This window comes from Petromyzon marinus, chromosome 54 (genome assembly GCF_048934315.1).
Source record: "Petromyzon marinus isolate PM22_M1 ecotype Great Lakes invasive population chromosome 54, UKy_Petmar_22M1.pri1.0, whole genome shotgun sequence".
In the NCBI taxonomy this organism is placed as follows: domain Eukaryota; kingdom Metazoa; phylum Chordata; class Hyperoartia; order Petromyzontiformes; family Petromyzontidae; genus Petromyzon; species Petromyzon marinus.
In genome coordinates this window covers 8,975,844-9,002,742 of record NC_133720.1, presented here as the reverse complement: position 1 = coordinate 9,002,742, position 26,899 = coordinate 8,975,844, and the positions used below count along the sequence as shown (strand labels likewise).

General features: G+C 49.7%; 1 long non-coding RNA gene across 1 annotated transcript in view; it reads left to right on the top strand.

The window, feature by feature from the left end:
• The window catches only part of LOC142905440 (uncharacterized), a 205,509-nt gene that overhangs the window by 136,306 nt on the left and 42,304 nt on the right, over positions 1-26,899 (top strand). The window contains exon 2 of the long non-coding RNA XR_012929619.1: positions 15,491-15,609. This is a non-coding gene — a long non-coding RNA (uncharacterized LOC142905440). The remainder of the gene's footprint in view (positions 1-15,490; positions 15,610-26,899) is intronic.

Sequence of the window (26,899 nt, the reverse complement as noted above, 5' to 3'; positions counted from 1 at the left end):
TGGTACCAGCGGTGTCAAGATCGGCCTCTGTGGAGGAGGTTCGTGAAGGACGCTACTGGGCAGTTGGAGGTAGTCGCCCTCCAACAACGGAGGGCGGAGGAGCGACGCTCACAACAATGAGCGGAGCGCCGGGTGGCTAAAGCACAGCGGGTTGGCACAGGTGGTGCATCAGCCAGTCATCTCAGTCAGTCGACCCGTGGCACCTGGGTCTGCCCGTGACCTCCTGCCAGCGGGCGTTCGATACTTCACGTGGCCTCAGGGTGCACATAGCCTGGCACAAGCGTCGTGGTGACGTCACCGCCACTTAGTGGCGAATGGCGGTTGTTGTTGTTGTGTGTCACACTGAGTGTATCACAGTGTGTGTCACAGTGTGAGTGTGTGTCACAGTGTGTGTCACAGTGTGAGTGTGTGTCACAGTGTGTGTCACAGTGTGAGTGTGTGTCACACTGAGTGTGTCACAGTGTGAGTGTGTGTCACAGTGTGTGTGTCACAGTGTGTGTGTGTCACAGTGTGTGTGTGTCACACTGAGTGTATCACAGTGTGTGTCACAGTGTGAGTGTGTCACAGTGTGTGTCACAGTGTGAGTGTGTGTCACACTGAGTGTGTCACAGTGTGAGTGTGTGTCACAGTGTGTGTCACAGTGTGAGTGTGTGTAGCGGTTAGCGCTACGCTGCGCTATGAACCTGGCGACCCGGGTTCGATTCCCGCTCACGGCCAACACCAGTGACGATTATCTGAATCGGTCCCGGGCCTCCCCTAGGTCGACTCAGCCTCAAATGAGTACCTGGTGCGGTGTGTAAACATCGCCACTAGGGAGACAAAGGCGGTCGGGCGTGGTGCTGGCCACCCACCCCCTCGTGTACCGTTCCGGCCTTCATAGGTGCTCGCTAACAGCACTTGCCCCTACAGTTTGTTAAGGCTATATGGGGGATCTTTGTCTTTGTGTGTCACACTGAGTGTGTCACAGTGTGAGTGTGTGTCACAGTGTGTGTGTGTCACAGTGTGAGTGTGTCACACTGAATGTGTCACAGTGTGTGTGTGTGTGTCACAGTGTGAGTGTGTTACACTGAGTGTGTCACAGTGTGTGTGTCACAGTGTGAGTGTGTGTCACAGTGTGTCACAGTGTGTGTGTCAGCGGGCGTTCGACACTTCACGTGGCCTCAAGGTGCACATGGCCTGGCACAAGCGTCGTGGTGACGTCACCGCCACTTAGTGGCGAATGGCGGTTGTTGTTGTGTGTGTCAAACTGTCTGTGTGTCACAGTGTGAGTGTGTGTCAAAGTGGGGAGCGGTAGTGTAGCGGTTCGCGCCCTGCGTACGAACCCGGCGACCCAAGTTCGATTTCCGCTCAATGTCAACACCAGTGACGATTATTTGAACAAGGTACTGGGCCTCCCCTAGGTTGAATCAGCCTCAAACGAGTACCTGGTGCGGTGTGTAAACATCGCCACTAGGGAGACAAAGGCGGTCGGGCGTGGTGCTGGCCACCCTCCCCCTCGTGTGCCGTACCGGCCTTCATAGGTGCTCGCGAAAAGCACTTGCCCCTACAGTCTGTTAAGGCTCTACGGGGGATCTTTGTCTTTGCGAGTGTATCACATTGTATGTGTTAGATTGCGTGTGTGTGTGTGAGATGTGAGTGTGTCATACTGTAAATGAGCGAGATAAATAGTCTATGGGTGATTATAGTAGGCTCGCCTTTAGCCCGTCCAAGTACTGGTGTATTGCAGTACATCTGAAACTTGCAAGCGAAAATCATATTTATTGCATCAATTCGTGAGCAATTTGTAATGCTTCTGTGCCCATCCTCGGACGGAAGCTGTAGTATTTACGATGTTTTTTTAAGCAGAGTATTATTGTATCTTGTGTAAATTTAATGGCAGTGAATCTTGCACAAAAGTACGTCATCAAACACTTCAATGCAGCTCACTGTAGCACTGTTTTAATGGCAGTGATGTCTCGCATGAAACTACGTCATCAAACACGTCACCTGATGTCACTGTAGCACTGTATATAAGCGACCTTCAATTTGTTCAAATTTTCTGCTCTGATACTTGATTCTCTTCCGCTTTCGCTCGCTGGGGTTGAAATAAATTGGAAATCGATACAATATATGGAAAATCCCCGAGAGATTTGTGTTTTACCATAATGTAGAAGCATAAATTAGACTTACCGCTTGTCTCAAGTGCTGAAGAAATTAAGAAAGATACCAAATCCACTTTGTTGCTGCGTATAATTATATATTAGATTAACTTTCAATAAAGAAACGTAAAACTTAAAGCGAATTTGCGAAAATATTTTTAGTTCCGCTCGACCTTCTGCGTGAGTGTAAAAATCCACCCGCTCATGAATATTAATGACGGGGGGGGTGGCATGTGGAGTGACGTCATGCGCGGGATACAGACATTCTTGGCTCATTATAGTAGCAATGCCGTATAACCAGGGTGAGTGGGTGAGGGAGTGAGTGGGTGAGTTGTTAAATGAGTGGGTTCGTGGGTGAGTGGTTGGGTGAGTCGTTTGATGAGTGAGTGGGAGTGAGGGTGGGTGAGGGGGTGTGTGGGTGGGTGAGTGGTTGGGTGAGTGGTTGGGTGAGTGGGTGTGTGTGGGTGAGTGAGTGAGTGGGTGAGTTCCAAGTTGATTCTGAGTGACCCGGGTGGGAACTCAAGATGCCCACATAGAGGAGCCTCACCACAATGACTAAAGCCAAGCAAATAAAAATAAGTAAGAGCAGTGACACAAACAGCATTCGGCGAAAGACAAAAACATGAACACGCGAACGAGGGTGTGTGTCAGATTGTTGAACATCCGTGTCGGTTAGAAACACTCAGGTTGGCCCTGCCTACGATCCATCCTGGGTTTAACTGGGCTGGATTCCAGTCTGAGGAGCTCACAGATCCTTGAGAGACCTGGGTACAGTCCCTTTTATCGGTGAGCTCCTCTGGCAGACGATGCTGCGTTGGCTGGGTCATGTAGCCCGCATGCCCATCCATCAACTTGTTTAGCCGGATAGAGGGGGCTAAACGGGCGTGGCACGATCTAGAGAAGAGATGGTGTGATGTGGTACAGGAGGACGTGGAGCTGAGTGGGCTTGCCGATGACTGGTACCAGCGGTGTCAAGATCGGCCTCTGTGGAGGAGGCTCGTGAAGGATGCTACTGGGCAGTTGGAGGCAGTTGCCCTCCAACAATAACGGAGGGCGGAGGAGCGACACTCACAACAACGAGCGGAGCGCCGGGTGGCTAAAGCACAGCAAGTTGGCACAGTCGGGGACACAGGTGGTGCATCAGCCAGTCATCTCAGTCATCTCAGTCAGTCGACCCGTGGCACCTGGGTCTGCCCCGTGACCTGCCGGCGGGCTTTCGACACTTCACGTGGCCTCAAGGTGCACATGGCCTGGCACAAGCGTCTTGGTGACGTCACCGCCACTTAGTGGCGAATGGCGGTTGTTGTGTTTGTGGATGTGTGTTTGTTGGTGTGATTGTGATTGTGTGTATCTGTGTGTGTATCTATCTGTCTGTGTGTCTGTGTGTGTCTTTGGGTCTGTGTGTGTGTCTGTGTGTGGGGAGCGATAGTGTAGCGGTTAGCGCGCTTTCTATGAACCCGGCGACACGGGTTCGATTCCCGCTCACGGTCAACACCAGTGACGATTATCTTAACCGGTCCTGGGCATCCCCTAGGTCTACTCAGCCTCAAATGAGTACATGGTGCAGTATGTAAACATTGCCACTAGGGAGACAAAGGCGGTCGGGCGTGGTGCTGGCCACCCACTGCCTCGTGTACCGTTACCGGCCTTCATAGGTACTCGCTAACAGCACTTGCCCCTACAGTCTGTTAAGGCTATATGGGGGATCTTTGTCTGTGTGTGTGATTGCGTGTATCTATCTGTCTGTGTTGGTCTGTGTGTGTGTTTGTATGCGCACCACGTGCACTCCGCGGATCTCGGGGTGATCGCCGCCCCCCGCTGCCGCGGCTCCGCCCGGTGCCACGCTCATCAGTATTCCAGGCTCATCAGTATTCCGGGCCGCCTGAGGAATCCCTCAACACAATGACCCCATGACCCTGGCACTAACCCCTCCCGAGGGAGCGCCTTGAGGCGGCGTGCGGTGGGGGCACTCTGGGGTGGTGGTGGTTGTGGTTACACTATCATTATCCTACAGACTATAATCAGTGTGGTGCGCTCTCTCTCCTCTCCATCTCTCTCTCTCTCTCCCATCTCCATGATTTGTCTCTTTCTCTCGCTTCCTTCTCCCTCTCCCCCTTCTCTCTCACTCGCTCTCTCTGTCTTCTCTACGTAATTTATTGATCTCTTACCTCTCTCTGTACATTACCATTCTCTCTCCCCCCTCTGACCATCTCTCTCCCTCCTATCACCATCTCTCTTTCTCTCTCCCTTCTACCCCCCCCCATCCCTCTCGCTCGCTCTCTCTCTCTCTCTCAAGGTGTCTCGCGTCAATATTCGCGACAGGTCTCTCCTTGATTACCTCGCCATTGAGTAATTAGGGTCTCTTTCATTATTATCGTCATTGCATCATCATTACCACAACCACCATCATCACCACAACCACCATCATCACCACACTCACCACCACCACCATCATCACCACAACCACCATCATCACCACAACCACCACCATCATCACCACAACCACCAACATCACCACCATTACGAGCCATTCGCCACTGAGTGACATCGCCACGGCGCCTGTGCCAGGACAGGTGCACTTTGAGGCCACGTGAAGTGTCGAAGGTTCGCTGACAGGAAGAGGTCTCGGGACAGACCCAGCAGGTGCCATGGGTTGGCTGACTGAGATGACCGGTAGATGCACCAGCTGTACCCCCACTGTGCCAACCAGATGCATTTTAGGCACCCGGCGATCCGCTCGTTGTTGTGAGCTTTGCTCCTCTGTTGTTGCTGGAGGACAACTCCCTCCAATTGCCGAATAGTGTCCTTCACGAGCCTCCTCCACAGAGGCCGATCTTGACACCGCTGGTACCAGTCGTCAGAAAGTCCACTCAAATCCATGTCCTCTTGTACCACATCACTCCATCTCTTCTCTAGCCCGTGCCGCGCCCGTTTATCCCCCTCGATCTGGCAGAACAAAAGCTGTTTAGGCATGCGGTGGCTGAGCATGCGGGCTACATGACGCAGTCAATGCAGCCTTGCTTGCCGGAGCTCAACAATGGGACTTTGTCCAGATCTTTTCAGGATTTGTGAGCTCCTCACACAATCCAGCCTGGTTAAACCCAGGATGGTTCATAGTCAGGCTAGCCTAAATGTTTCTAACCGGCGAAGGTGTTGTATTAGGGAGGTCAACGTTTTGCAAGCGTAGAGAAGGCAGGGTATGACCGTGGCCGAGAAGACCTGAAGCTTCATGTGGAGCAACAGACCAGATAGCTTCCACACAGCGTTATGCAGCCATTGGAAATATAATGCATCCATGATGTTGTGTGGAAGCGCTAAAGCCGGAACAGCGTGTTCGTAATTACAAGCCCATTGGCTGCAGAAGTCTAGCAGCCTCCTGTTATTATTGAGCTGATCTGGCCCATGCCTTCTGCGTCATGACCCACTCGGGCATTAAAGTCACCTAACAGGGTGACTCTATCCCGAGGGGACACTTTAGCTAGCACATGGGACAGGAGGTTATAGAAGGCATCCGACTCATCAGCATTGTCTGCATCCCTCCACTGGTATCCATTTTCGGTATGGATGTAAGCAACCACCACCATCCTTCCTCGCCTCTTGTTGATGGGGAGGTGAGCCCACAGTAGCCTGGGACTTACAGCTTCCCACACCTCACCGCCACTCTCCCTCACCCCCTTCACTCTTTTGTTCAATAGAAGTGCCACTCCCTGCTGTTTGCTAGTTTCCTGCCTCGAGTGGAAGACTGTCCACCCCTCATGATGACTTGAGCCAGAACCGGTCCACCGGACCTCCTGTATTCCACAAAGGTGTCAGCCTCTCCTCCGCAACGAGAGTCAGAACATTCCACGTGGCCAATCTCAGTGGTCTCCTGTTCCTGGATCTGCCAGATGGAGTTTGGCCAGAAGGCGTCATGAACATCTTGGTGTTTCCACCGTGGTGCTTGGTTGAAAATAGTTTGCAGGTGGAGGAGTTACCAGCCTCTCGCACGCACTGATCAATCTACATACACATCCCCCACTTACACCAACACGACCCGCACACACATATAGCCTGCACCACTTCCACACTCTGCCTGCACCACACACACAGCCTATACCACACGTACACACCTGCGATGCACATAGCACACTGTAGTGCACTACACACTGTGCTAAAGCCACAATGCACTACAGACTACAGTACACACAATATAGTACACCCCCTGCTACAGTACACCCCCCGCTCCAGTACACCACGCTATTTAGGAACATACACAAGACAAGAACACACGCACAAAGATGCACAGACACAGACAGGAAGACAGTTAATACACAGACACAAATAATACATAGACGCTCATAATACACAGACACTAACAAGACACTAACAACACACAGACACTAACAACACACATACACTAATAACACACAGACACTAACAAGACGCAGACACTAACAACACGCAGACACTATTCAGAATCAGAAAGGGTTTTATTCGCCATGAAAGTTCACACCGACACGGAATTTACTTTGGCAGGATGGTGCATACATTCAACATATAGGAATCTAAAATCTTAAATAAGTTTTAAACAAGTCTTACTATAATAAGGGTTAAAAGTCTAACTAACACCAAGGGGCTGAAGTATATAAAATTGAATAAATATCGAATATAAAATAGCTTTAAGATATAATTTAAAAATAAAAAATACAAATAGGTTAACATAGTTAATATCGGCAAGGTGTCATTATGTAGATAAAATGTTAAAATCAGTGTAAGCCCTTGGCCTTGTTTAACAGGCCAGCAGCAGATGGGAAGAAACTGTTTTTATGGCGTGAGGTTTTGGTCCTGATGGACCGAAGCCTTCTGCCGGAGGGGAGTAGCTGAAACAAAGAGTGTCCAGGGTGTGAGGAATCGGCCATAATCTTCCTCGCTCGCCTCATGGTCCTTGTCGTGTGCAGGTCCTCGAGGGTTGGTAGATTGCAGGCAATTACCTTCTCAGCAGTGTGGATGATACGCTGCAGTCTGCTCTTGTCCTTGGCAGTGGCAACAGCGTACCAGACGGTTATGGAGGTGAGGATGGATTCAATGATCGCTGTATAGAATTGCACCATCATTGTCTTTGGCAGGTTGAATTTCTTCAACTGCTGTAGAAAGTACATCCTCTGTGGAGCTCTCTTGGTGAGGGAGCTGATGTTCAGTTCTCACTTGAGGTCCTGGGAGAGAATAGTGCCCAGGAAGCGGAAGGACTCTACAATTTTGACTGGGGAGTCTAACAGGGTGATGGGGGTGAGGGGGGCTGTATTCTTCCTGAAGTCCACAACCATCTCAACTGTCTTTAGAGCATTTAGCTCTAAGTTGTTCTGGCTACACCAGGTCACCAGGTTGTCAGCTTCCCACCTATAGTCAGACTCATCCCCACCAGAGATCAGCCCAATGAGGGTGGTGTCGTCCGCAAACTTCAAGAGTTTGACGGACAGATGATTGGAGGTGCAGCTGTTGGTATACAGGGAGAAGAGCAGTGGGGAAAGGACGCAGCCCTGAGGAGTTCCGGTGCTGATGGACCTGGAGTCAGAGACTTCTGTTCCCAGCTTAACGCACTGCTTCCTGTCAGACAGGAAGTCTGTGATCCATTTATAGGTGGTGTAGGGCACGTTCAGCTGGAAGAGCTTGTCCTGAAGCAGGGCAGGGATGATGGTGTTGAAGGCAGAGCTGAAGTCCACAAACAGGATCCTGGCGTAGGATGCTGGGGCGTCCAGATGCTGTAGTGTGAAGTGGAGGGCCATGTTAACTGCGTCGTCCACAGACCTGTTGGCTCTGTAGGCAAACTGAAGGGGGTCCAGGAGAGGGTCTGTGATGGCTTTGAGGTGTGCCAGGAGCAGGCTCTCAAAATACTTCATTACCACAGATGTAAGGGCGATCGGTCTGTAATCATTTAGTCCTGTTGTTCTTAGCTTTTTGGGCACAGGGATGATGGTGGAGGACTTGAGACAGGCTGGTACATGGCATGTCTCCAGGGAGGTGTTAAAGATGTTGGTGAACACCGGAGACAGCTGGTCAGCGCAGTGCCTGAGGGTGGCTGGAGAGACAGAGTCCGACCCGGCTGCTTTGCGTGGATTCTGCCTCTTGAAAAGTCTATTAACTTCTCCCTCCTGAAAGGAGAGAATCGTCTCTGTAGAATGGGTGGGGGGTGGGGCCTCTTGGGTGGGAAGGGGTGGTTCAGGACAGTCCAATTGTCTTTCAAATCTACAGTAGAACTCGTTCAGGTCGTTGGCTAGGCGGGAGTCGTTAGTGGTGTGGGGGGCTCTGGGTTTGTAGTTGGTGATCTGCCTGAGCCGTCTCCAGACAGAAGCAGCGTCGTTAGTAGAGAACTGGTGTTTTAGTCTCTCTGCGTACAGTCGTTTAGCCTTTGCTAAACCTGTTCCTCGACTCCTTGAATCTGTCTCTATCCCCACTCCTAAAAGCTTCCTCCTCCAACCTCAACCTTCTGAGCTTTGCTGAGAACCAGGGCTTATTGTTGTTAAAGTTCACCCTGGTACGTGTTGGGATACAGCAGTCCTCACAGAAGCTGATGTAGGATGTCGCAGCCTCTGTGAGTTCATCCAGACTATTGGTAGCAGTCGTGAACATATCCCAGTCAGTACAGTCTAAGCACGCCCGCAAATCTTCCACAGCCTCACTGGTCCACTGTTTAGATGTCCTCACAGCAGGTTTACAGAGTTTTAGTTTCTGCCTGTATGCAGGAATCAGGTGGACCATGGCATGGTCAGAGTGTCCTAGTGCTGCTCGGGGGACGGCGTGGTAGGCTCTACTGACTGTAGTGTAGCAGTGATCCAGAGTGTTCCCTTCTCTGGTTGCGCAAGACACAGACACTAACAACACACAGACACTAACAAGACAGACACTAACAACACGCAGACACTAACAACACGCAGACACTAACAACACACAGACACTAACAACACGCAGACACTAACAACACACAGACACTAACAACACGCTGACACTAACAAGACATAGACACTAACAAGACGCAGACACTAACAACACACAGACACTAACAACACGCAGACACTAACAACACGCAGACACTAACAACACACAGACACTAACAACACACAGACACTAACAGCACACAGACACTAACAAGACACAGACACTAACAACACACAGACACTAACAGCACACAGACACTAACAACACGCAGACACTAACAAGACACAGACACTAACAACACACAGACACTAACAACACACAGACACTAACAAGACGCAGACACTAACAACACACAGACACTAACAACACACAGACACTAACAACACACAGACACTAACAGCACACAGACACTAACAAGACACAGACACTAACAACACACAGACACTAACAAGACACAGACACTAACAGCACACAGACACTAACAACACACAGACACTAACAAGACACAGACACTAACAAGACACAGACACTAACAAGACACAGACACTAACAACACACAGACACTAACAGCACACAGACACTAACAAGACACAGACACTAACAACACACAGACACTAACAACACACAGACACTAACAACACGCAGACACTAACAAGACGCAGACACTAACAACACGCAGACACTAACAAGACACAGACACTAACAACACACAGACACTAACAACACGCAGACACTAACAACACGCTGACACTAACAAGACACAGACACTAACAAGACACAGACACTAACAAGACGCAGACACTAACAACACACAGACACTAACAAGACACAGACACTAACAACACACAGACACTAACAAGACACAGACACTAACAACACGCAGACACTAACAGCACGCAGACACTAACAACACACAGACACTAACAACACGCAGACACTAACAACACGCAGACACTAACAACACACAGACACTAACAAGACACAGACACTAACAAGACACAGACACTGACAACACGCAGACACTAACAAGACACAGACACTAACAAGACGCAGACACTAACAAGACACAGACACTAACAACACACAGACACTAACAACACACAGACACTAACAACACGCAGACACTAACAAGACACAGACACTAACAAGACACAGACACTAACAAGACACAGACACTAACAAGACGCAGACACTAACAAGACACAGACACTAACAACACGCAGACACTAACAAGACACAGACACTAACAAGACGCAGACACTAACAACACACAGACACTAACAACACACAGACACTAACAACACACAGACACTAACAACACACAGACACTAACAACACACAGACACTAACAACACACAGACACTAACAACACACAGACACTAACAAGACACAGACACTAACAACACGCAGACACTAACAAGATACAGACACTAACAACACGCAGACACTAACAAGACACAGACACTAACAACACGCAGACACTAACAAGACACAGACACTAACAAGATACAGACACTAACAACACGCAGACACTAACAAGACACAGACACTAACAACACACAGACACTAACAACACGCAGACACTAACAAGACACATACACTAACAACACACAGACACTAACAACACACAGACACTAACAACACGCAGACACTAACAAGACACAGACACTAACAAGATACAGACACTATAACACACAGACACTAACAACACACAGACACTAACAACACGCAGACACTAACAACACACAGACACTAACAACACACAGACACTAACAACACACAGACACTAACAAGACACAGACACTAACAACACGCAGACACTAACAAGATACAGACACTAACAACACGCAGACACTAACAAGACACAGACACTAACAAGACACAGACACTAACAACACGCAGACACTAACAAGACACAGACACTAACAAGACACAGACACTAACAACACACAGACACTAACAACACACAGACACTAACAACACGCAGACACTAACAACACACAGACACTAACAAGACACAGACACTAACAACACACAGACACTAACAGCACGCAGACACTAACAAGACACAGACACTAACAAGACGCAGACACTAACAACACACAGACACTGACAACACGCAGACACTAACAAGACACAGACACTAACAACACGCAGACACTAACAACACGCAGACACTAACAAGACGCAGACACTAACAACACACAGACACTAACAACACGCAGACACTAACAACACGCAGACACTAACAACACACAGACACTAACAAGACACAGACACTAACAAGACACAGACACTGACAACACGCAGACACTAACAAGACACAGACACTAACAAGACGCAGACACTAACAAGACACAGACACTAACAACACACAGACACTAACAACACACAGACACTAACAACACGCAGACACTAACAAGACACAGACACTAACAAGACACAGACACTAACAAGACACAGACACTAACAAGACGCAGACACTAACAAGACACAGACACTAACAACACGCAGACACTAACAAGACACAGACACTAACAAGACGCAGACACTAACAACACACAGACACTAACAACACACAGACACTAACAACACACAGACACTAACAACACACAGACACTAACAGCACACAGACACTAACAACACACAGACACTAACAACACACAGACACTAACAACACACAGACACTAACAACACACAGACACTAACAAGACACAGACACTAACAACACGCAGACACTAACAAGATACAGACACTAACAACACGCAGACACTAACAAGACACAGACACTAACAACACGCAGACACTAACAAGACACAGACACTAACAAGATACAGACACTAACAACACGCAGACACTAACAAGACACAGACACTAACAACACACAGACACTAACAACACGCAGACACTAACAAGACACATACACTAACAACACACAGACACTAACAACACACAGACACTAACAACACGCAGACACTAACAAGACACAGACACTAACAAGATACAGACACTAACAACACACAGACACTAACAACACACAGACACTAACAACACGCAGACACTAACAACACACAGACACTAACAACACACAGACACTAACAACACACAGACACTAACAAGACACAGACACTAACAACACGCAGACACTAACAAGATACAGACACTAACAACACGCAGACACTAACAAGACACAGACACTAACAAGACACAGACACTAACAACACGCAGACACTAACAAGACACAGACACTAACAAGACACAGACACTAACAACACACAGACACTAACAACACACAGACACTAACAACACGCAGACACTAACAACACACAGACACTAACAAGACACAGACACTAACAACACACAGACACTAACAGCACGCAGACACTAACAAGACACAGACACTAACAAGACGCAGACACTAACAACACACAGACACTGACAACACGCAGACACTAACAAGACACAGACACTAACAACACGCAGACACTAACAACACGCAGACACTAACAAGACGCAGACACTAACAACACACAGACACTAACAAGACGCAGACACTAACAGCACACAGACACTAACAACACGCAGACACTGACAACACATAGACACTAACAACACGCAGACACTAACAACACACAGACACTAACAAGACACAGACACTAACAACACACAGACACTAACAACACATAGACACTAACAACACGCAGACACTAACAACACACAGACACTAACAAGACACAGACACTAACAAGACGCAGACACTAACAACACACAGACACTAACAACACGCAGACACTGACAACACACAGACACTAACAACACACAGACACTAACAACACACAGACACTAACAACACACAGACACTAACAACACGCAGACACTGACAACACACAGACACTAACAACACACAGACACTAACAACAAACAGACACTAACAACACACAGACACTAACAACACACAGACACTAACAACACACAGACACTAACAACACACAGACACTAACAACACACAGACACTAACAACACACAGACACTAACAGCACGCAGACACTAACAACACACAGACACTAACAACACACAGACACTAACAACACACAGACACTAACAAGACGCAGACACTAACAACACACAGACACTAACAAGACACAGACACTAACAGCATGCAGACACTAACAACACGCAGACACTAACAACACACAGACACTAACAACACACAGACACTAACAACACACGGTAGTGTACACGCTGTCGGAAAGAAAATAAAAGGGGGGCTAAAACAAACCGCCGAGAAACACGTCCAGACAAAGAGGTTAAACAACACCACAAAACGATCGAGAAACACGATACTAACGCACACTAAGAACCACCAAGATACACACAGCACCCAGCTTCATACACACACACACTTTCAAACTCAACTTCACTCCCTCACACAACCACGAGAACGTTCTCCCGCCTCAAACGCTCAGCCGCCATCTTCGCAGCCGCCATCTTCCATCACCATCGCCAATACCATCACCAACACCACCATAACCACCATCACCATAACCACCATCACCAACACCACCATCACCATAACCACCCTCACCATAACCACCATCACCATAACCACCCTCACCAACACCACCAACACCACCCTCACCACCATCACCATAACCACCCTCACCATAACCACCCTCACCAACACCACCCTCACCAACACCACCATCACCATAACCACCATCACCAACACCACCATCACCATAACCACCCTCACCATAACCACCCTCACCATAACCACCATCACCATAACCACCCTCACCAACACCACCCTCACCATAACCACCCTCACCATAACCACCATCACCAACACCACCCTCACCAACACCACCATCACCATAACCACCATCACCAACACCACCATCACCATAACCACCCTCACCATAACCACCATCACCATAACCACCCTCACCAACACCACCAACACCACCCTCACCACCATCACCATAACCACCCTCACCATAACCACCCTCACCAACACCACCCTCACCAACACCACCATCACCATAACCACCATCACCAACACCACCATAACCACCCTCACCATAACCACCCTCACCATAACCACCATCACCATAACCACCCTCACCAACACCACCCTCACCATAACCACCCTCACCATAACCACCATCACCAACACCACCCTCACCAACACCACCATCACCATAACCACCCTCACCAACACCACCATCGCCATAACCACCATCACCAACACCACCATCACCATAACCACCCTCACCAACACCACCATCACCAAAACCACCAACACCACCCTCACCATAACCACCATCACCAACACCACCCTCACCAACACCACCATCACCATAACCACCAACACCACCATCGCCATAACCACCATCACCAACACCACCATCGCCATAACCACCATGACCAACACCACCATCACCAACACCACCATCACCAGAACCACCCTCACCATAACCACCAACACCACCATCACCAAAACCACCAACACCACCCTCACCATAACCACCATCACCATAACCACCCTCACCAACACCACCATCACCATAACCACCCTCACCAACACCACCATCGCCATAACCACCATCACCAACACCACCATCACCATAACCACCATCACCAACACCACCATCGCCATAACCACCCTCACCAACACCACCATCACCAAAACCACCATCACCACCACCACCACCATAACCACCCTCACCAACACCACGCTCACCACCACCATCACAACGAGTCAAGTTGTTAATCCATTACACGAACAATCACCGTCCCGAGGTCGCTCTTCAAGTCCGTGGACACGGCCCACACCAGGGGGCAAGTGACGTCACAAGCGCGTATCCTCCTCCCCCCACCACCACTTCACTACAATTCATCCGGAAGTAGATTGACAGAGGTGGCTGTAATCTCATCATCATCACCACCATCACTTGGTGCGGCCAAGTTGTGTTTGCAGTCCAGGGGGTTGCGATGTTGCGCTGCTGTGTCTGATCCCGATCAAGTGATTTGCACGGTGATTGTTCAGCATTGGGGTTGTGGGTTTGTTCGATACCAGTTCCCCCATGGGTGTGCAGTTTCACTCTGGCAGTGACTCTTTGATGAAACAAAGTAGTTGTACTTATGTGACCGTGTATAATTTGTTTTTCGATGATTTACCTTCTAAAAACAATTGGCCATGCCTCGCACCCCCAGAAAGGGCATCTCGCACCCTCTGAGTGATGGTAGCCGAGAGAACCGGGATGAAACCTGTGCAGTTGCAATTAGAACGTACAACCTCCACTCAAGGCAGCGGCGACCGAGTCGGGAATCAAACCTAGGGCCTTCTGGCTGTGAGGCGTGTGTGTCCAATGACGTCTTCAACTTTTAAATTTTTGGCATGTCAAACTCTTGCCGCCATCTCTTCCTTCCTCTGCTAGATCGCTCAGCTGGTGCACGGGGTGGAAACTACCTCCACCACCACCAGCTCCACCATCTCCACCACCTCGACCACCACCACCTCCACCACCATCTGGCCCTCACTTATGTGCCAGTCTCGGTACGTACCATTGCATGATATAGACCCATAGACTAAACTTAGAAATCCAGAGATTCCCATAGAGACCCATAGACATCCGTAGAGAAACATACGACTCACATAGAAGCACATGTGCTCAGATAAAGAAAACCCATGGCCTCGCAAAGAGACCCATAGACTCGCACAACAATTACAACCACCACTCTCCACTAAGTGGTGGTGACGTCTCCATGGCGCTTGTGCCAGGCCAGGTGCACTTTAAGGTCACGTGAAATGTCGCAGGGTCGCTGGCAGGTGGTCACGGGACAGACCCTGCAGGTGCCATCCGTTGACTGACTGAGATGACTGTCAGAGGCACCAGCTGTGCCCCCTACTGTGCCAAATCACACAGAGACCCATAAACTCACACAGAGACCCATAGACTCACACAGAGACCCATAGACTCACACAGAGACCCATAGACTCACACAGAGACCCATAGACTCACACAGAAACCTACAGACTCACACACAGACCACACAGACCATAGACTCACACAGAGACCCACAGACTCGCACAGAGACCCATAGACTCACACAGAGACCCATATACTCACATAGAGACCCATAGACTCACATAGAGACCCATAGACTCACATAGAGACCCACAGACTCACACAGAGACCCATAGACTCACACAGAGACCCATAGACTCACTCAGAGACCTATAGACTCACACAGAGATCCATAGACTTACACAGAGACCTATAGACTCACGCAGAGTGCCACAGACTCACACAGAGACCCATAGACTCACACAGAGACCCATAGACTCATACAGAGACCCATAGACTCACGCAGAGACCCATAGACTTACACAGAGACCTATACACTCACACAGAGACCCACAGACTCACACAGAGACCCATAGACTCACACAGAGACCCATAGACTCACGCAGAGACCCATAGACTCACACAGAGACCCATAGATTCACACAGAGACCCATATACTCACATAGAGACCCATAGACTCACATAGAGACCCACAGACTCACACAGAGACCCATAGACTCACACAGAGACCCATAGACTCACTCAGAGACCTATAGACTCACACAGAGATCCATAGACTTACACAGAGACCTATAGACTCACGCAGAGACCCATAGACTCACACAGAGACCCATAGACTCACACAGAGACCCATAGACTCACACAGAGACCCATAGACTCACACAGAAACCTATAGACTCACACACAGACCACACAGACCATAGACTCACACAGAGACCCACAGACTCGCACAGAGACCCATAGACTCACACAGAGACCCATAGACTCACGCAGAGACCCATATACTCACACAGAGACCCATAGACTCACACAGAGACCCATATACTCACATAGAGACCCATAGACTCACATAGAGACCCATAGACTCACATAGAGACCCACAGACTCACACAGAGACCCATAGACTCACACAGAGACCCATAGACTCACTCAGAGACCTATAGACTCACACAGAGATCCATAGACTTACACAGAGACCTATAGACTCACGCAGAGACCCACAGACTCACACAGAGACCCATATACTCACATAGAGACCCATAGACTCACATAGAGACCCACAGACTCACACAGAGACCCATAGACTCACACAGAGACCCATAGACTCATACAGAGACCCATAGACTCACGCAGAGACCCATAGACTTACACAGAGACCTATACACTCACACAGAGACCCACAGACTCACACAGAGACCCATAGACTCACACAGAGACCCATAGACTCACGCAGAGACCCATAGACTCACACAGAGACCCATATACTCACATAGAGACCCATAGACTCACATAGAGACCCACAGACTCACACAGAGACCCATAGACTCACACAGAGACCCATAGACTCACTCAGAGACCTATAGACTCACACAGAGATCCATAGACTTACACAGAGACCTATAGACTCACGCAGAGACCCACAAACTCACACAGATACCCATAGACTCACATAGAGACCCACAGACTCACACAGAGACCCATAGACTCGCACAGAGACCCAAAGACTCACGCAGAGACCCAAAGACTCACACAGAGACTGAGTTGTGAGGCTGTGTGGTGTTTTGCAGCTGTGTTGCTAACCTCTGCGTTGTGATTCCTTGCCCTCTGGGACCTGATTGCTGTTGTGGTGTAGCCTTCATTTATATGTGTGCGTGTGTATATATTATATACACACAAACATATATTATATATGTGTGTGTGTATACATAATAAATATATATGCGGCAGTGTATCAGTTAGCGCACTGCACTACGAACCCGGCGACCCAAATTCGATTTCCGCGCACGGCCACCACCGAGGTCAACTCAAAACAGCAGCGCTGGGGAGACAAAGGCGGCCGGGCGTGGTGCTGCCCCCCCCCCTCCCCCTCCCCCTCCCCTCGTGTGCCGCGCCGGCCGTCGTAGGTGGAGGGCGCCAACAGCACTTGCCCCAACAGTCTGGCGAGGCTACACGGGGGGGTCGTTGTCGTTATTTATTTAAATATTTACCCAGATCGCCCGTGACTCCGCGTGCGCGCGCTCCCACCTCGCGTGGGAGCGAGATGGCAAGGCGAGAGGAGGGAGCGAGGGGGGAGCGAGGGGGGAGGGGGAGCGAGGGGGGAGATAAAGGTGGAGGGAGGGAAGAAGATGGAGGGAGTGAATGAGAGAGGGAAATTAAGAGAGAGGGAGACCAAGCGTAGTGAAGAGAGAGAGAAGGGAGGGAGTGGAGGTGAATCTCATGGCGGAGGCCGCAGGTCCTGGAGTTGATTTTTTGTCTTAATTGAGATGGAGACGGGGATGGGGGAGGGAGGGGATCAAACAGGCAAAGCGTGGATGATCACAACGCATTCGCCAATCACACCGAGGCCCTAATACGAAACGTTCAATACGATGGGCGACGTTTTGGACAGCGGCCATCATAGCGGAGAAGTCACGCAATCAGCGACGTTCCCTCTCGACAGTGAGAACTGCTGGCGGGGACAGATGATAGTGCTGATGGTGGTGATGGTGGTGGTGGTGGTGATGATGGTGGTTGATGATGGTGGTTGATGATGGTGGTGATGGTACTGGCTACATCCCTCCATCCTCACGTGCCGTGCCGGCCTCATAGGGGCTGCTGCTACTCGCGAGCAGCGCTTGCCCCGAGAGCCCGCGTGGGCTACACGGGGGAGCTTTGTCTTTGTCACGGTGTGTGGGGCGAGGCTGGCACGGACCGGGGATCTTTGACTCGCCTCGCGCCTCTCTGGGCTGCAGGTGCCTCGGGGTTTATTATGTAAATTGGTAACACAAACATACAGCAAATACACAAACACACACGAATACATACGCACAAACACACACAAACAGGTGTATTCACAAAAATACATACAAGAATACATACACACAGATACACAAACATGGAAACACAAATGCACAAGCACGTGCATTTTAATATAGACAAACACGTACACGCAAATACATGCGTACACAAATACATAAACAGACATACACATCCATCAACAAAAAAATACACAGACACACGCATACATACACACACAAACACACACAAATACATACACACACAACAACCGGCATTCGCCACTAAGTGGCGCTGACGTCACCACGACGCTTGTGCCAGGCTATGTGCACCTTGAGGCCACGTGAAGTGTCGAACGCCCGCTGGCAGGAGGTCACGGGGCAGACCCAGGTGCCACAGGTCGACTGACTAAGATGACTGAGACGACTAGCCGATGCACCATCTGTGCCCCCTACTGTGCCAACTTGCTGTGCTTTAGCCACCCGGCGCTCCGCTCGTTGTTGTGAGCGTCGCTCCTCCACCCTCCGTTGTTGTTGGAGGGCGACTGCCTCCAACTGCCCAGTAGCGTCCTTAATGAGCCTCTTCCACAGAGGCCGATCTTGACACCGCTGGTACTGGTAATCGGCAAGTCCACTCAGCTCCACGTCCTCCTGTACCACATCACTCCATCTCTTCTCTAGCCCGTGCCGCGCCCATTTAGCCCCCTCGATCCGGCCGTACAAAAGCTGTTTGGGCATTCGGTAGCTGGGCATGCGGGCTACATTACCCAGCCAACGCAGCCTTGCCTGTCAGAGGAGCTCACCGATGGGACTTTGTCCAGATCTTTCACACAAAGACATACACACAAATACATAAACACACAAACACATACAAAGACGAACACACACACACAAAGACAAACACACACAAAGACAAACACACACACAGATACACACACACAGATACACAACAACAACAACCGCCATTCGCCACTAAGTGGCAGTGACGTCGCCACGACGCTTGTGCCAGGCTATGTGCACCCTGAGGCCACGTGAAGTGTCGAACGCCCGCTGGCAGGAGGTCACGGGGCAGACCCAGGTGCCACAGGTCGACTGACTGAGACGACTGGCTGATGCACCACCTGTGCCCCCTATTGTGCCAACCTGCTGTGCTTTAGCCACCCGGCGCTCCGCTCGTTGTTGTGAGCGTCGCTGCTCCGCCCTCCGTTGTTGTTGGAGGGCGACTGCCTCCAACTGCCCAGTAGCGTCCTTCACGAGCCTCCTCCACAGAGGCCGATCTTGACACCGCTGGTACCAGTCATCGGCAAGTCCACTCAACTTCACGTCCTCCTGTACCACATCACTCCATCTCTTCTCTAGCCCGTGCCGCGCCTGTTTTGCCCCCTCGATCCGGCAGAACAAAAGCTGTTTCGGCATGCGGTGGCTAGGCATGCGGGCTACATGACCCAGCCAACGCAGCCTTGCCTGCCGGAGGAGCTCACCGATGGGACCGTACCCAGATCTTTCAAGGATTTGTGAGCTCCTCACACAATCCAGCCTGGTTAAACCAAGGATGGATCGTAGGCAGGCCAGCCTAAATGTTTCTAACCGGCAAAGATGTTCCATTAGGGGGGTGCACGTTTCGCAAGCGTAGAGAAGGGAGGGAATGACCGTGGCCGAGAATACCTGAAGCTTAGTGCGGAGCGACAGACCAGGTAGCATCCACACAGCGTTATGCAACCGATGAAAAGATATTGCCGCTCGACTGATTCGGAGTGAGACCTCTGCTGTTAAACTGGAGCCGGTCATAATCACACTGCCCAGGTATGGGAAACTCTCCACTCTCTCCACAACTGCCCCATCACCGATTGGGAGTTGTGGGGGTGGAGTGTCCGAAGGTACAAAATACCCAGGCAGGTGCTTAGTTTTGGTGGGGCTGATGGTAAGGCCCCATCTCTGAGTGGCACGCTCCAGTCTCAGCAGCAGCGTCTCCAACTCCTCCTCTGAATGAGCAGCTATTACCAAATCATCGGCATACGTAACGTGGTTGAGCAATAGGGAGCCATCCCTTGACCGCACCCGGGCATCGATCAGCCTCCCATTATATCTGTACCATATGGAGATTCCCCCGGTACAGCTATTGAAGGCTTCACGAACTACGTGGTCAAAATAGATTTTAAATAATGTGGGAGCCAGAGGACATCCCTGTCGCACCCCAAGGTGTACATGGAATGGCTCTGACTCCCGGCCACGTAGTTTTACCCGGGCCCGCTCACCATCATGAAGGTCCTTAATGATCGTGAGCAGAGGGTTAGGTACTCCAAAAGCACGATGAACAACCCAGAGCCCAGGACTACTGATGGTATCATAGGCCTTGACCAGGTCAATAAAGCAGAGATGCACACAAAGACAAACACACACACAAAGACAAACACATACAGACAAACACACACACACACAAAGACAAACACGCACACACAGACAAACACGCACACACACAAAGACAAACACACGCACACAAAGACAAACACACACACACACAAAAACAAACACACGCACACAAAGACAAACATACACACGCACAAAGACAAACACACAAAGACAAACACACACATAAAGACAAACACACACACACAAAGACAAACACACAGACAAACACGCACACACAGACAAACACACACACACAAAGACAAACACACACACAAAGACAAACACACACACAAAGACAAACACACACACAAAGACAAACACACACAAAGACAAACACACACAGACACATACACACACGCACACAAAGACAAACACACGCACACAAAGACAAACATACACACGCACAAAAGACAAACACACAAAGACAAACACACACGTAAAGACAAACACACACGCAAAGACAAACACACAGACAAACACGCACACACAGACAAACACACACACAAAGACAAACACACACAAAGACAGACACACATACAAAGACAAACACGTACAAAGACAAACACACGCACACAAAGACAAACACACACCCAAAAACACACACACACAAAGACAAACACACACACAAAGACAAACACGCACACACACAGACAAACACGCACACACAGACAAACACACACGTACAAAGACAAACACACACACAAAAACAAACACACACACACACAAAGACAAACACACACACACAAAGACAAACACGTACAAAGACAAACACACGCACACAAAGACAAACACACACAGATAAACACACACAAAGACAAACACACCCAAAAACAAACACACACACAAAGACAAACACACACACACAGACAAACACGCACACACAGACAAACACACACACACAAAGACAAACACACACAAAAACAAACACACACACAAAGACAAACACACAAAGACAAACACACCCAAAAACAAACACACACACAAAGACAAACACACACACAGACAAACACGCACACACAGACAAACACACACACACAAAGACAAACACACACACAAAGACAAACACACACACAAAGACACACACGCACACAAAGACAAACACACGCACACAAAGACAAACATACACACGCACAAAAGACAAACACACAAAGACAAACACACACGTAAAGACAAACACACACGCAAAGACAAACACACAGACAAACACGCACACACAGACAAACACACACACAAAGACAAACACACACAAAGACAGACACACATACAAAGACAACACGTACAAAGACAAACACACGCACACAAAGACAAACACACACCCAAAAACACACACACACAAAGACAAACACACACACAAAGACAAACACGCACACACACAGACAAACACGCACACACAGACAAACACACACATACAAAGACAAACACACACAAAAACAAACACACACACAAACACAAAGACAAACACACACACACAAAGACAAACACACACACAAAGACAAACACACACACAAAGACAAACACACACACAAAGACAAACACACAGACAAACACACACACAAAGACAAACACACGCACACAAAGACAAACGCACACAAAGACAAACACACACACAAAGACAAACACACATAAAGACAAACACACACGAAGACAAACACACACACAAAGACAAACATACACACAAAGACAAACATACACACACAAAGACAAACACACACAAAGACAAACACACACAAAGACAAACACACACACACAAAGACAAACACACAAAGACAAACACACACGTAAAGACAAACACACACGCAAAGACAAACACACAGACAAACACGCACACACAGACAAACACACACAAAGACAAACACACACAAAGACAGACACACATACAAAGACAAACACGTACAAAGACAAACACACGCACACAAAGACAAACACACACAGATAAACACACACAAAGACAAACACACCCAAAAACAAACACACACACAAAGACAAACACACACACACAGACAAACACGCACACACAGACAAACACACACACACAAAGACAAACACACACACAAAAACAAACACACACACAAAGACAAACACACAAAGACAAACACACACACAAAGACAAACACACAAAGACAAACACACACACAAAGACAAACACACACACAAAGACAAACACACAAAGACAAACACACACAAAGACAAACACACACAGACAAACACACACACACAAAGACAAACACAAACACAAAGACAAACACACACAGACACATACACACACGCACACAAAGACAAACACACGCACACAAAGACAAACATACACTGGCACAAAGACAAACACACAAAGACAAACACACACATAAAGACAAACTCACACACAAAGACAAACACACAGACAAACACGCACACACAGACAAACACACACACACAAAGACAAACACACAGACAAACACACACACAAAGACAAAAACACACACACAAAGACAAACACAAACTAAGACAAACACACACAGACACATACACACACGCACACAAAGACAAACACACGCACACAAAGACAAACATACACACGCACAAAAGACAAACGCACAAAGACAAACACACACGTAAAGACAAACACACACGCAAAGACAAACACACAGACAAACACGCACACACAGACAAACACACACACAAAGACAAACACACACACAAAGACAAACACGCACACACACAGACAAACACACACATACAAAGACAAACACACACACAAAAACAAACACACACACAAAGACAAACACACACACAAAGACAAACACACACACAAAGACAAACACACACACAAAGACAAACACACAAAGACAAACACACACACAAAGACAAACACACACAGACAAACACACACACAAAGACAAACACACACAAAGACAAACACACACAAAGACAAACACACACAAAAAGACAAACACACGCACACAAAGACAAACGCACACAAAGACAAACACACACACGAAGACAAACACACATGAAGACAAACACACACACAAAGACAAACACACACACACACAAAGACAAACACACACGTAAAGACAAACACACACGCAAAGACAAACACACAGACAAACACGCACACACAGACAAACACACACACAAAGACAGACACACATACAAAGACAAACACGTACAAAGACAAACACACGCACACAAAGACAAACACACACATATAAACACACACAAAGACAAACACACCCAAAAACAAACACACACACACAAAGACAAACACAAACACACACAGACAAACACACACACACAAAGACAAACACACACACACAAAGACAAACACACACACACAAAAACAAACACACACACAAAGACAAACACACACACAAAGACAAACACACACACAAAGACAAACACACAAAGACACACACACAAAGACAAACACACACAGACAAACACACACACAAAGACAAACACACACAAAGACAAACACACACAAAAAGACAAACACACATAAAGACAAACACACACGAAGACAAACACACACACAAAGACAAACATACACACACAAAGACAAACATACACACACAAAGACAAACACACACAAAGACAAACACACACACAAAGACAAACACACAAAGACAAACACACACACACATAAAGACAAACACACACAAAGACAAACACACACACACACACAAAGACAAACACACACACAAAGACATAGTGAGGGGGGGAGGTGGGAGGGAGGAAGTCGATGTGGGATGGAGGAGGGGGATGGTGGGAAGGAGGAGGGGGAGGTGGGAGGGAGGGGGGAGGGAGGAAGTCGAGGGGCTGGGAGGGAGGGAATCAGAGAGGAAGGTGGAGAGGTGGGAGGGAGGGGGGAGGGAGGGAGTCGGAGAGGTAGGAGGGAGGGGGGAGGGAGGGTCTGGGAGGGAGGGGGCAAGGAAGTCGAGGAAGGAGGTGCAAGGGAGGGAGTCGGGGAGGGAGGGAGGTGGGAGGGAGGGGGGGGAGAAGTCGGAGAGAGGTGGGAGGGAGGGAGTCGGGGAGGGAGGGCGGTCGGAGGGAGGGAGTCGGGGAGGGAGGGAGGTGGGAGGGAGGGGGGGGAGAAGTGGGAGGGAGGTCGGAGGGAGGGAGGTGGGAGGGAGGGAGTCGGGGAGGGAGGTCGGAGGGAGGGAGTCGGGGAGGGAGGGAGGTGAGAAGGAGGGGGGGGAGAAGTGGGAGGGAGGGGGTAAGTGGGAGGGACGGAGGGAGTCAGGGAGGTGGGAAGGGGGAGTAGGGGAGGGGTGAAGTCGAAGGGAGGGGGGGAGGTGGGAGGGAGTAGAAGTGGGAGGGAGGGGGGAGTGGGGGGGAGGTGGGAGGGATGGGGAAGTGGGAGGAGGGGGGGAGTGGGGGGGGAGGTGGGAGGGAGGGGCAAAGTGGGAGGGAGGAAGTGGGAGGGAGGGATTCGGGGAGGTTGGAATGAGAAGTAGGGGAGGGGGAGGTCGGAGGGAGGGAGGGGGGAGGTTGGAGGGACTAAGTGGAGGAGGGAGGGAGTCGGGGAGGGAGTTGGGGAGGTGGGATGGAGAGGCAGGGGAGTGGGGGGGATAGGGGAGGGGTGATGTGGGAGGGAGGGGGAGGGAAAGGGGAGGGAGGAAGTAGGGGAGGGGCCCGCGAGGAAGGAGACCCCGTGTCCTTGCCAAGGACTTCACCACAGGAGAGCGGGACGGGGGGGCGGGGCTGGGGGAGACCCCGCGCTTGACCTCCGCTCCCCCCGGGGGGGACGAGGCGAGTGACGCTCGCTCCGTTTGGGGACAGAGGAGGTGGGGGGTGAGGAGGAGGAGTGGGGGGGGGGGAGTGAGGGGGGTGGGTGGAACACGTGAGTAGGGAGGAGGTTAGAAAAGAGGAGGAGGCCACTGCTCCCTCGTGACGCGAGCGTCAACGAGCGGAGATAAGAAGGCTGACGGGGTGGGGGCACTGCGAGTGGGGGGTGATGGGGGGGGGAGTCGTGAGCGCGGTCCACGAGTGGATCCCTGCAGCCACTGAAGGCCGCTCGAGTCGCCACGACGACTGTCACAGCAGAGGGGAGCGGAGTACAGCAGAGTGGAGTCCAGCAGAGTGTAGCAGAGTGGAGTGTAGCAGGGTGGAGTAGAGTGGAGTGTAGCAGGGTGTAGCAGGGTGGAGTAGAGTGGAGTGTAGCAGAGTGGAGTCCAGCAGAGTGGAGTAGAGTGGAGTGTAGTAGAGTGGAGTGTAGCAGGGTGGAGTAGAGTGGAGTGTAGCAGAGTGGAGTACAGCAGAGTGGAGTACAGCAGAGTGGAGTAGAGTGGAGTGTAGTAGAGTGGAGTGTAGCAGGGTGGAGTAGAGTGGAGTGTAGCAGAGTGGAGTGTAGCAGAGTGTAGCAGAGTGGATTACAGCAGAGTGGAGTACAACAGAGTGGAGTACAACAGAGTGGAGTGTAGCAGAGTGGAGTACAGCAGAGTGGAGTGTAGCAGAGTGGAGTACAGCAGGGTGGAGTACAAGAGAGTGGAGTGTAGCAGGGTGGAGTAGAGTGGAGTGTAGCAGAGTGGAGTACAGCAGAGTGGAGTACAACAGAGTGGAGTGTAGCAGAGTGGAGTACAGCAGAGTGGAGTGT